This window comes from Diabrotica undecimpunctata, unplaced genomic scaffold (genome assembly GCF_040954645.1).
Source record: "Diabrotica undecimpunctata isolate CICGRU unplaced genomic scaffold, icDiaUnde3 ctg00001400.1, whole genome shotgun sequence".
In the NCBI taxonomy this organism is placed as follows: Eukaryota; Metazoa; Arthropoda; class Insecta; order Coleoptera; family Chrysomelidae; genus Diabrotica; species Diabrotica undecimpunctata.
In genome coordinates, this window is record NW_027312255.1 from 1 (window position 1) to 13,377 (window position 13,377).

The following is a 13,377-nucleotide window of genomic DNA, read 5'->3' on the forward strand; positions in this document are numbered from 1 at the left end:
CGCGCTATCTCAGAGTAACCTTGTTTAGTGTGAATAATTTGTATTTTTCGTTATTTTTTCATTTTTTTTACAGAATCTTTCCGCTTTTTGCAATATCTAAGTATTCTAATAGTTACTACAACAATTTTACAAGGTTGTGTAAATAATAAAGCATGTTGTTTTATAAAAATAGCAATAAAATGCATGTATCAATAAAGTAAGGTTAGAAAGTCTTTAATTTAAACTTTTAAACTATATTTCATAGAAATAGAACACTGAATTATGATGGTATTATCCTAAAAAACACTATACTTAAAAAAAAGCAGCAGAGGAAGCAAAATGTTAACTTTATAGAATTTAAAAAGTCTTGAGATTGGGCATTTCTACTTTTGTTTGGAGAGTAATTGACAGTTGTGACGTCACACTTCCACTGTCCATTTATAGCAATGCTTTACTTTTCGTCATTCACCTCATGGGACATCCTTCGAGGTAATCCCCATTAGCCTTAGTAACATGCTTCCGTCAGTGCTTTAACTCATTTACGGCAAAGTAAAGAAAAAAAAAACTTAAATATGAAAAACAATACATTTTTCTTTTAAAAAAATACACTAAAGTAACATCTATGGTCGAAAAAATCAAAATTAGCCATTTCTTAAAATAAATGGTGTTGCGTATACGCATCGATGGCTCACAGCGTTAAGGGATATTTCCGAAAATTTCCGTATGTAAATAAATTGTGCAATGTTCACAAATACAAATTGTTTAACTTTTACACACACGACATCTTTTAGTGATGACATGCTCATTTTGATCAATCCTTACTTCAATGGATGTTTTTGAAGGAAGTACCCTTTGGACAAAGTTCAGTATTTTCAGAAGTCGGACAGCAATAAATGATTTGAAATTTAGTTTTGGCATTTTACTATCATGCACAGTATTGTACATTTTTCAGGCATTTCCAAGAGTACTGTCGATTGCATTTATAAATAGTGGCCACCACCATTTCTTACCCAACACACGCAATCTAGAGTTGGTTACACCATTATCATGAAAATCTACCGTTCCCATGGATTTGTTATATGCAGAAATTATGGCTAGTTGTGGGACTAACGTCTCCTCGCACACTATTGGAAAGTTTTGGCGCGAAATTTGTACTATACAGGGTGTTTCAAAAAAAGGTAACCCCGTCTCTAGGGTAGGTAAAAAACTGAAAATAATTGGGGTTTGCTTATTAACAAATTTTTGTAACGCCATCCGTTTTCAAGATACAGGGCATTGAGAGAAAAAAAAATTTACGCATTTTTTACGATTTTGCCGAAACTACTGGCAACATTGTAATGAAATTTACGCGCTATCTCAGAGTGAAGCTGATACATCCCATGAATTTGTTTTTATATCTGATTCTCATAGAGGGCGCTTGTTACACGGATCGTACTAAGTATTAGTCAATATAACTTTTTTAAGAGTATAATAATTATTAATCAAAATTTCAAGTAAACTTAAACATCATTCAATTTTACACGAAAAAGGTACTCCTGGTAAAACTCGATACTGTGTACCGTTTTCGGAATATTTTGATTTGAAAATTATGACGTAATAACTTCCAATTATGAAGCTTCCAAAACATATTCGTATAAAATTTCATTACAATGTTTCCAGTAGTTTCGGCAAAATCGTAAAAAATGCGTAAAATTTTTTTTTCTTCAACGCCCTGTATCTTGAAAACGGATTTCGTTACAAAAATTTTTTACTAAGCAAACCCCAATTATTTTTCAGTTTTTTACCTACCCTAGGACGGGGTTACCTTTTTTGAAACACCCTGTATATAAATTTCTAATTAATTTGTTTAAGCAATGTTTGATTCTTGTCCATAGTCTAATATGTCATATTGATAATTATCTTGGTATCTTTTATTTTACTGTAATTATTTAGATCATCTTTTCTCAATTGGAATAAGTAATTGGAGTAACTCTTGATATTTGAAATGACCTTTAAAACGGAACCGTGTAAGGTTGTAGGATATTAATCTAAACAAATTGTAAATAAAGTGGTTGTTTGTTCTTATAGATCTTTCCACGCTGCGACCTTTAAGATCAATTATGTTTATATGTACCCTATGTTTGCGGCTTTCGGATAAGCTTTAGCGCCTTCTCCCAAGTCCATTTTTGGTCGAGTCATTGATTCAACGGGTACTTGAAACCTTTTTCATGCTAGCTTGCTGGATCTTCGTCGGTTCTTGTGCACCTTCTTCGCAGTTTTCCTGACCACTCTTCAGCAGTTCTTTTTCATATACGAAAGGCTCGCAGGTTAATTAAATATTGATGTTACCTGATACTTTCTAAGCTTCTGGTCGGTTGTGTTCACCTCACAGAATAAGCCACTACGAACGAACCTCAGGAGTCACTTCAACAAGACAACGTCCTCAGAGCCTAATCAAATATCTTGAGACTTTAAAAGAAATAAACTTTTTTATATAATATATCTTTTTTATTTATACAATATCTGTATTAATAATGGTTTTGATAAATGCATCCTTCAACGACCAAGGAAATGAAATATTCTCATCGTTATTCTAAACGTTGAGATTCTGAGATACGATATTATAAAACATGTTGAACAATAAAAGAAAGGTGTTTATTTTATTTAGCTTAAATGCTTTAATTACTAAGTACAAGCGAGCTCAGTTGCCCTCTTTGATAGTCCTTTTTATTATACTTTCTACTTTACCATGTCTCTTCTGACATAATATGTAGTTCGTCCAATCTAGCACTTTTTCTGTCAACTATAACTGTCTTTCTATTCTTGTCTGGATATACTCTCATTTCTTAGCTAATATATTTCGACCTGCAGTCAATAGGCCTGTTTAAACAGGACATGAAGTCCCCAATTGTTTAAGAGTTCTGGCCAATGGGAAATAGATATAATGAGGATAGATCCAGAAATTATTCAAACAGTCTACTATGTTTAAATAGGATTATTGTATTAAAAAAAATTAAAAACTTCGCTATTGTAAATTTATTCATAATTTTAAACAAAATTATAGATGAAAAAAAAAAACAATCAGCAATCACATCATTTTTGTTTGCGTATTATTATATTTTAGACATTGCCAAAGCGTTAATTTTATTTTTTTAGCAAAAACTTAAATTTTTATATTACTTTATGTTAGTGTATATGGATTGGAAAGCTTGCATGATTAACTACATGTATAAATTAGCATAGCACAACAGCGTTTCTCAACCAGTGGGGCGCGCCTCCCTAGGGGTCCCTAGGGAGTGCAATAACTCTACGTGGGGCTCACCAGCACGTCCAAATAAAAAAAAAAACGATAATTACTACTAAAAAAGTAGGTAAATTAAAAGCAATTAAACTACTCATAATACATTAGTAACCTTTATAGTTTGCTAAATAAAGAAAAAGAACTGTCTGTAAGAAGCTCCTACATTCTATGTAAACAAACAAATTACTTATTATTAATTATTTCTGTATAGATTGTAATTTTCATTGTAGTTAATAAAAACAATTTAATTCACGGAAGAAAAACAAAATTATATTCATTCTGATATTTAAAGAAATTAAGTAAGTACAGTACAGGGTTAACCTAATATACTATTAGATTATTATAAATATGATTTGATTAATAAGTACTGTCAAATTCCAAATGAAACTAACGCGCTATCTCAGAGTACTAAATTAAAAGTAGCTTTTAAAGGTTTTAAATTACATATAGTCACTCTCAGTTCTTTGTCTATTTTCAGTTCGAGACCTATATTTTGCCTTTAAAGCAGCTACTGAAATGAAAATGCCAATAATATACGAACTATTCTTGTTTTCAGTGGAGAAGCATCATACACTCTCGTCCAAAATTCAACGAGATATTTATTTCTACATTCTCTCTTGATTTCGCCGCTTTCAGTAAAGTCTATGAAGATTTCTTCTTCTGCATTTGAGCGACTTTCGGGAGTAGTTCGAAATTGATTCCTAATCTAACCCATAAGTCACTTGCTCCCAATTTGTCGTTAGCAAGAAATTAATTTTTAAAATTCTGTGCCAACATGGCTAAATGACTTCCTATTGTCACAAAAACAACTTTCACATACTGTTGTTATTCTTTGTATGTTTTGACCCTCTTTCAGATTTGCAAAGATTTCTCGTTTTTTTTTTATGTCCAGTTCTGCTGCTCAGCTGCAACTTTCTATACAAAGAACTAACTTTATCACTGACATTAAGTATCCAACATATGTGTATTAATTCCTTGGCCTTGTAGATTCAACATATTTAACTTCTCGAATATGTCGATCAAGTAACTTAATTTCATCACAAATAAAGCATCTCGAAACTTTTCGGCTTTCGGCGGATTTTCTCTTCTAGAAGTGTCAATTTCCCACGCGATAGCCATCTGGTCTCGCAATAAAATAACAACATCCAATGTTATGCACCCATATCTTTGCAAAGTGCATTAAAGAGTCTTGATTTTAGGGGTCTCATTTTTTATATAATTTATTACAGTTACAACTGTCGTTGGCAAAATGTTGAGACAGGACTCATTTCTTTGGAGAAACTTCCAGACACTGTACGAGCACCATCGGTGCATATTCCATTTCTTCTTCATCTATTGTAGTAGTGGTAAATCGAAAATTTAGGTATTCTTCCAGTTAAAAATCCATCCATAGTTCTGCATGAATTTACTGCCGTAAAATTTACTTAAAGTAACAATTCACTTAAAAATATCTTATTATATGGAAATGCGGCACAGTTCCACAAACGTTACAAAATTTGGCACCGCGACTCACTTGCTCTGCTATCGGGCAGATTTTCCACAATCGTAATCACGGTCGAAACTTCTCTTGGGCACTATAAGCCGCGGGGTTATCCGATATCCGTCGTAAATGACAGATAGCAGATGAGAAACATTTGTAGCATTGTACGTGGCCGGGAGAAATTAATTTACGTATATGGGATGTAGAGGAGTGGCATTACAGTAGTTTCAATATATTTACCATTTTTTTTGTTTTTTAATTTTGAAGGCCTGTAATTAAGTTGTATATTACAGCTCTAGAGGACACTAACAACGCGCTGCATTAAGGGGATTAGTAGGGTCAAAATTTTCAATAATGCGACCACATGCGACGTATAATATGGCCTTGAATACTGATATTTTGAGAAATGCTGTAGTAGACGTCAAGATATAGTGTTTTATGGCTTTGATTTCTAAATAATTTTACAACTATATTACACTTATAAACCTATAATGCAAATCGCCAAGGGCCTCAACACGTACAAAGTAATACCGCTAGATGTATATAGATTGCAAGAGGGATTATTACAGTGAAAAAAATTTAAAGTCAAAGCCATGAAATACTATATCTTGTATTGTTATATTTTATTTATTTAAAAATTGTTAAAGTTATTTATTTATGGTGAATTATGTTCGTATCTCAAACGGAATTTTCACAAATGTATTTTTTACTATTTGTTACCAATAAATGACTATTATATTGTGTTCTAAAACTCTTTTTTTGTGGTGTCTAGTTTTTATCAAAATACATTGTAAATTGTTAAATTAATTAATTGTTAATTGTCAAAAATATATTGTTATATGGTAATAAATTTTTTTAAATATATTTGGTAAACCGTGATGATTCTTTGTCGTTTATGAATAAGGAACTTAACAAAATACAGAAAATGGTACTAGGCAAATAGGGATGGCAACGATTTATCGATACATTAAATATGTCGATATATTTTAAAATTGTATCGATATCCAAAAAGTGGTATGTACTACACAAATAGAGATGGCAACGATATTATATTGATACATTATATATGTCGATATGTTTTAAAATTGTATCGATATCTTTTCATCGATAAAAAACTTTCGATATATCGGCATATATATTTCAGATTTAATGTATTGCCAACACATCGTTAATATAACATATTGACACGTATATAATATAATCATCGAGTAAGAATCTAACTCGATGAATATAATCCAGAACATAATGATATTACATTCTATAAAAACAAACTATTTAAAAAAAGGAAATAATCTTGATGTCTCAGCAGTAGTTGTCGAGGTTAATCTCCAATTGTATGTGATGAGAGGCGAAAGATGTATCTTTCGCCTCTCATCACATGTCCGAGATATTGCAATTTGCTTTCTTTTATTCTATTTTCCATTTCTCTCTCTGCCTATTCTCCTTAACACTTCTGTATTTGTGACTCTATTTACCCATGGAATCCTTAACAATCTTCTAAATGTCCACATTTAACTCGTTAAGTTGATTTATTGTATTCCGGTTTAATTTCCAATGATTCAGCTTCATAGTAGAGTATACTGTGTAAATAGCATTTAATTAGCTTTATTCTGAGGGCCAATGTCAGATCTTTGCTGCATAAATTCTTTTTCATTTTCACGAAGTTGGCATATGCTTTTTCAATTCTGACTCTTATTTCTGCAGTATAATCGTTATTTTCTGTGATTAACGTTCCCTAGTAAGTATATCTTTTTACTCTCTCAATCTGCTGGCCGCCTACCGTTAATAATTCGTTTGTATTGTTGTTCTTGCTAATTTTCATGAATTTGGTTTTTTAGATGTTAAGAGAGAGTCCGTATTCTCCACTATATCTTAATGTTTTGTTCATTATTCTTTCTAAGTCTTTCAAGTTGTCGGCTATTATGACTGTATCGTCGGCATGCCTAATTTTGTTAATTAAACTTCCGTTCACTTTTATGCCGACTGTCTCGTTTACCAATGCTTCTTGTATGATTTCTTCAGAATAAGCATTAAACAATAACGGCGACAGTATGCAACCTTGCCTGACCCCTCTCGTTATTTCCACTTCTTCTGACACCTCTCTTCCAATTTTCACATTTGATCGTTGGCTGTAGAATAAATTTGATGTCAATGTTACATCCCTCACATCCAGATGCTTGTTTTTGAGTACTTCTATAAGTAGGTCATGTTTTACCTTATCGAATGCCTTGTTGTAGTCTATAAAGCATACATAAAGATCTCGATTAACATCCAAACATCTTTGGGTCAGCACGTTAAAAGAAAATAGTGCCTCTCTTGTGCCCACTCCATTCCGAAATCCAAACTGGGAATCACTAATATCCATCTCCAGCATAGCGTGTATTCTATTATGGATGATTTTTAGCATGGTTTTTAAGCTGTGACATACTGATCGTTCGATAATCACTACATTCTTTGGTAGACAAATAAATGTTGATGTCAGTATTTCACGTGGAATAATTCCTGTAAAATAGATTGTGTTCAGTAGTTGGACTAAAAGATCTATGTTTTTTTCATTGACCAGTTTTAGCAATTCACTTGGTATTACATCTGGACCAGCAGCTTTATTATTTTTCGTGGACTTTACTGCATGCATAACTTCTGACTTTGTTATTTCGGATCCCTCGTCTTTACTCGGATTATCTTCATATGTATTTTTCTGTCTCTGGTCATGGAATAATTCCTCTATATATTATTTCTATCTTCTTAATTTTTGTTCAGTCCCCACCAAAATGTTTCCTTTTTTGTCCATTAGTATGCTTGAGGTTTTTTGTTTTGCTACCCCAGCTAATTCTTTAACTTTCTTATGGAGATTGAAGTTATCATATTTGTTTTGTAAATCTTCTATTTCTTGGCATTTTCCAGCGAAATAAGTCTCTTAATAAGTGGAATTCGCTTTTCCAGCGAATAAGTGGAAAATGGAATTAAGAAGATATGCGAAATGCCATAACAGCCGTTAAAGATGGCTGGTCTCTTAACTCTATAACAAATTTTCCATAGTAATAATAAAGCTATTAGACCAGAGATTCTAATAACTTTATTATTATTTTGGCAAATATGTTTCTCAAAATTAAGGTTTACATTAGGCTGCCGGGTCTATTATTATTTTCTGTAAAGCAGTTGGTATTTATATTTGACTATGAATTTTATTTTAAAAATATAATTAGAAGTCTAATGTAAAAGGTTCCTTTCGAATTAGTCCCCACAATCATTTTTCCTTATTTTAAAAATGTACACGCCACCATTGAACTACACTCGTCTCTCGTTTCGGTCCCTTGCAGAGACTTTTATTTTAAAGCTATATCCACAATCCTACTGCGACATTCTATAATATTCGTGAAATTTTGTTTCATCGTCCAATAATTCTCTGTATATTTTAAATTCTTTGGTTAGTCTTTTTTTCCACATAGGATGCACACTCCATCTTCTTTGTTTCGGCCTTTTCTGTTCTTGCTCTTCCTCTTCATCAAGTAATAATGCCAACACGGTGCGATCTATACAAGCCGCGATACTTTCACTCTCTTTGACACAGAAATATGTACTAACGTTTCCTCTCTATTCGGACCGGTACGTACACTGCTACAACGCGGTTGTATGAATTCCCGGACTCGACACTGAAACGGAACGGACAGGGCACGGATATGTATAAATTGACCTTAAACCGAATAAAAAGTTTTTGACCAATCAAATCTTTCGTAATTTAGATTTATAAGAAAATAAAAAAAATTGTGTTTGTAACAGCCACACCGCTCCATGGCTGAATACCACCGAAGTTACCATGACAGTGTCCACCGAGAGTGAACGGTGACAAGAGACACATATATATGTTTTGTTGTTGTAAGATGTAGGTTAAATTGTAACACATGGTTTTCCTTTTAATAAAATCCTGTAAATCAATATTCACAGTCATTACCTAACTATTTTAACTAATACCCACATCACAACTGGCACCCAACTTGGGCAAAATAGTTTAAAGTGTAGTTCGTACTGTGAAAATGGTAAAGTTTCATTGTGAACAGAAAAAAGTGTTTTTGCTCCCGCCATTGTAAGGTGATTAGTGGACATTTTCACTTAGTTTAGTGCTTCACAACAATAAATCTACTGTGTATGTGACTGCTGTGGAAACTCCGCACAGACCATCCAAAAACATCCTGTGGGAATATCAATCTTCCACTACAGACCATCCAAAAACATCCTGTGGGAATATCAATCTTCCACTACAGACCATTCAAAACATCCTGTGGGAATATCAATCTTCCACTAGGCCATTCAGAAACATCCTGTGGGAATATCAAGCTTCCATTCAAGGGTATTTACAAGAAATAAGCAACAGAAACTGTAAGCCTTTAATTTTTATTACTATTTTTGTGTTAAACTTGCAATCACGGCAACAAACGATAAACACAGTTATTCGCTTAGGTCGACGACGGTTTTTAGTTCAAGCGAATCAACATCAGCAGAAATGTCTTCGGTAAATTTAACAAGCGAACAGTTTCAAGCCTTATTAAATACAATAGCAAGGCCTATTTCGGACTCAGGTAGTTTAGCAAAATGCGCTTCTCGCTTCGATGGATCAAAGGGGGCTGATGTAAAAGCTTTTATAGATGCGGTCGAGATCTATAAAGAGTGCACCCACGTGTCTGACGCGAACGCATTAAAGGGTATACCCATGCTGCTAGACGGTTTCGCCGCCACGTGGTTTCAAGGTGTTAAAAATACGGTAAACACGTGGGCCAGCGCCATTAATTTATTACGATCAACTTTTGGACCTCAAAAACCAGCCTACAGAGTATATCGGGAACTGTTTTCGACGGAACAAGATGCTAAAACTCCGTGTGACATTTTTGTATGCAAAGCGCGCGCGATAATAGCTCAGTTACCGGCAGATACATTAACCGAAGCCACTCAATTAGATATGGTATACGGTTTGTTGCATAGGAGAATACGTGAAAAAGTAGCACGTGATAAGATCAATACATTTAGCGAACTCTTAAAAGAATCGAGGCAAACTGAAGAATCGTATGAAAATCCGGAAATAAACATTAAAAACGAAAACGAATCAAAACGGGTACGGTGTAGCTTTTGCAAAAATCCAGGTCACGTGAAGGATGAATGTCGAAAATTGGCCGCAGCCAGAACCAGGGAAGCAGATTCTCGAAAATCTTCGGTTGAGCCCAAACCTAATCCTCCTCTAGTAACTTCTCATACTAGCCCTAAACCAACCTTTCCTACTTCGAATCAGATTTCGTGTTATGGATGTAAGACTCCTGGATTCATTAAGAGTAATTGTCCAAAATGTAAATCATCCAGTAAATCCTCAGCAGTATCTGAATTTATGATTGCTGAAACAGTTAATGTCGACCAACAGTTTGCTACAAACCTATCAACTAAACCCATTGTTCAGGTCACTATTGAAGGTCATGTAGGTCATTGTTATCTTGATTCGGGAGCACAGTGCAGTATTGCTGGCTCTCAGCTAAGAGATATCCTCTTGAAGGATGAGGTACCCTTTTCCACAAAAAGTGTAGACATGACCCTAGCGGATGGTAGGACTACTTCTACTACTGTTTTGGTCTTTGATTTAGTTATCTTACAAAACCGCTCTCATAGCATTTCCTTAATTTCTGTGCCCACACACACAAATAGTCGTACCTTACTGGGGGCAGACTTCTTAAGAAAAGCTAACATCATTCTAGACATTCCTAATGACTCGTGGTTTTATGGTGATGTCCCTAATATCCCCTACTCATTTGCTCCAGATCCAGCTCAGGTCAGCTCTCCTTGCCAGGTCAATAGCGTTACTCTTGCTCATTTAGAACTACGAGTAGATGAAGGAATTTCTCTATCCTTAGAAGAAAGATCCAATCTTAACAACATTGTTAAGGAAAATTCTGATTTATTCGTATATAATATAGACCCTACTCCATATGCTGAACACTCCATTGTATTGGTTGATGATGTACCAATATCTGTTCCACCTTACCGTATGTCAGAGCCCAAAAGGCAATTACTGCGTCAGGAATTAGATAAACTTTTGGCTCAAGGCATAATCGAAGAGTGTGAGTCCCCATATGCTTCACCCGTGGTACTTGTGCCTAAGAGAGATGGAGGTATCAGATTAACAGTAGACTATCGACGCTTAAACGCAATAACACGTGCAGATAAGTACCCTCTGCCACGTATTGAAGATATTTTGCATGCAGCAAAGGAAACCCGATTTATGACTACCCTCGACTTAAAATATGGTTATCATCAAATCTCTGTACGAACAGCTGATCGTGACAAAACAGCCTTCGTGTGTCCATTTGGCACCTTTCGTTACACACGCATGCCCTTTGGTATCTGTAACAGTCCCGCTAGTTTCCAAAGGATGATTGATAAATTTCGTGCTGGTCTTCAAAATCTGAATATCCTAGCTTATTTAGATGATCTGATAATATTATCCCCATCCTTCTCTGATCACATAGACGATTTGAAACAAGTATTCAACCGGATGCGCCTATTTAAATTATGTCTAAATAGAGCAAAATATTCATTCGCCTGTGAGGAAGTCCTATATCTCGGACACATCCTTTCACCTTTGGGTATCCGGCCAAGTGAAAATAAAGTATCTGCCATATTAAACATGACACCACCCCTAAATGTTACTCAACTGCTAAAATTCCTGCAAACATGCTCATGGTTCCGTAGATTCATCGAAAATTTCTCCCATGTTGCTAAACCTTTGTCGAATTTAACCAAGAAAAATGTGAAATGGACCTGGGGAGCAGAACAACAAGAGGCCTTTGAATGTCTGAAACAATTATTGTGTTCCGCCCCAATCCTACGACAAGCTGACTGCAATTTACCTTATATACTTCGTACAGATGCTAGCAATTATGCTTTGGGGGCATGTCTTCTACAGGGGGAGAAAGAGAACGAACGACCTGTAGAGTATGCTTCGAGACTTCTGACTCCTGCTGAACAAAACTATAGCACTACAGAACGAGAAGCTCTCGCTGTGGTTTGGGCAGTGAAGAAATTTCGAGGATACTTAGAAGGCGCTACTACAATAGTGCAAAGTGATCACCAGGCCTTAAAATGGCTAATGACCTTAAAGTCCCCTACTGGACGGTTAGCTCGATGGGCTTTAGAGCTCATGCCATATGACCTAAAAATAGAATATATCACAGGAAGAAAAAATGTAATCGCAGATACTCTATCAAGGCCTCCCATGACAGAAGTTCCCATCATAGCTGAAGTTCATCTAGTAAGAGTAGATTTTCCAACTCTTAGTGTTGCTGATGTTCGAGAAGAGCAGCTTAATGATCCAGATGTTGCCAAGATTATTAGATGTTTAGAAGATCCCTCTTCTGACACAAGCGTAGATTTCAAGAGGTGGGCAGAAAGAGGATATATCATGAACAATGGGATATTATACCGTTATACTCCTGAAGTAGATGAAGAAGAGCCCCAATTGGTAGCGGCTAGTACACGTATTCCTCACATACTGCATGAGTACCATGATTCCGCTATTGCTGGTCATTATGGAGTGGAGAAGACATATCAAAGAATAATAAAACGCTACTATTGGCCTGGAATGAAGAAAATTATCTCTGACCATGTAAGTAAATGTCTTGAGTGCCAACGCTATAAAGTCTCTAACCTCAAACCCGCTGGTCTCCTACAAACCCCTGTTCAGTCCCAGAGGTTTGAAGTGCTATCTATTGATTTATTTGGGCCTTTGCCCCTCTCTCCTCAAGGTTATACATGGATTCTGGTAGTGGAAGACACTGCTAGTCGTTGGGTAGAATTATTCCCGCTAGAATCTGCTACTGCCGCTGCCTGCGCCAAGTGTTTCATAGACAACATAATCTTACGATACGGAATCCCTCGTCGAGTCGTCAGTGACAACGGTACTCAGTTCGTGAGTGCGGTAATGCAGCAAGTGGCGCATTGCTTTGGGTACCAACAGAACCTTATACCTGTATACCACCCGGAAGCTAACCCCGTCGAACGAAAAAATAGAGACATTAAAACTCAGTTAGCTATTCTAACAAATAATGACCATTCGTCTTGGTCTGAAAAGTTACCCGCTATACGGTTCGCGATGAACACTGTGAAGTGCGACTCAACCGGTTTCACTCCTGCGTACCTCACGTTCGGTCGCGAGTTACGAACTCCTGATGATGCAAATCGTGATTTTCGAAGCATCATAGCCAAGGACAACTTCGTGCCACAAATCACGCCCTATCTAATAACTTTGAGTAAAGCTCTTAGTGAAGCCCGCGAGACACATGAACAATCCCAAGATAGACGTAAGAAGTATAAAGACTGCCACCGCCGCTCGGTTTCGTTCGAAGTAGGTGATATTGTGCTAGTCGATTCGCATACACTAAGTGACGCGTCTAAGTCCATAACTTCGAAGTTCGCGCCGCGTCGTGACGGACCCTACAAGGTGACCAAAATGCTGTCCCCTACAACCTATGAAGTTTCACACATCGACACTCCGGATGTTCCTGCTGGAAAATATCATGTCTCAGCCTTGACGCCTTTCCATGCCGATCCAGAAGATCCGTGCCCTGCTCCAGTTCAACCTCTCCGTAGAAGAGGTCGTCCA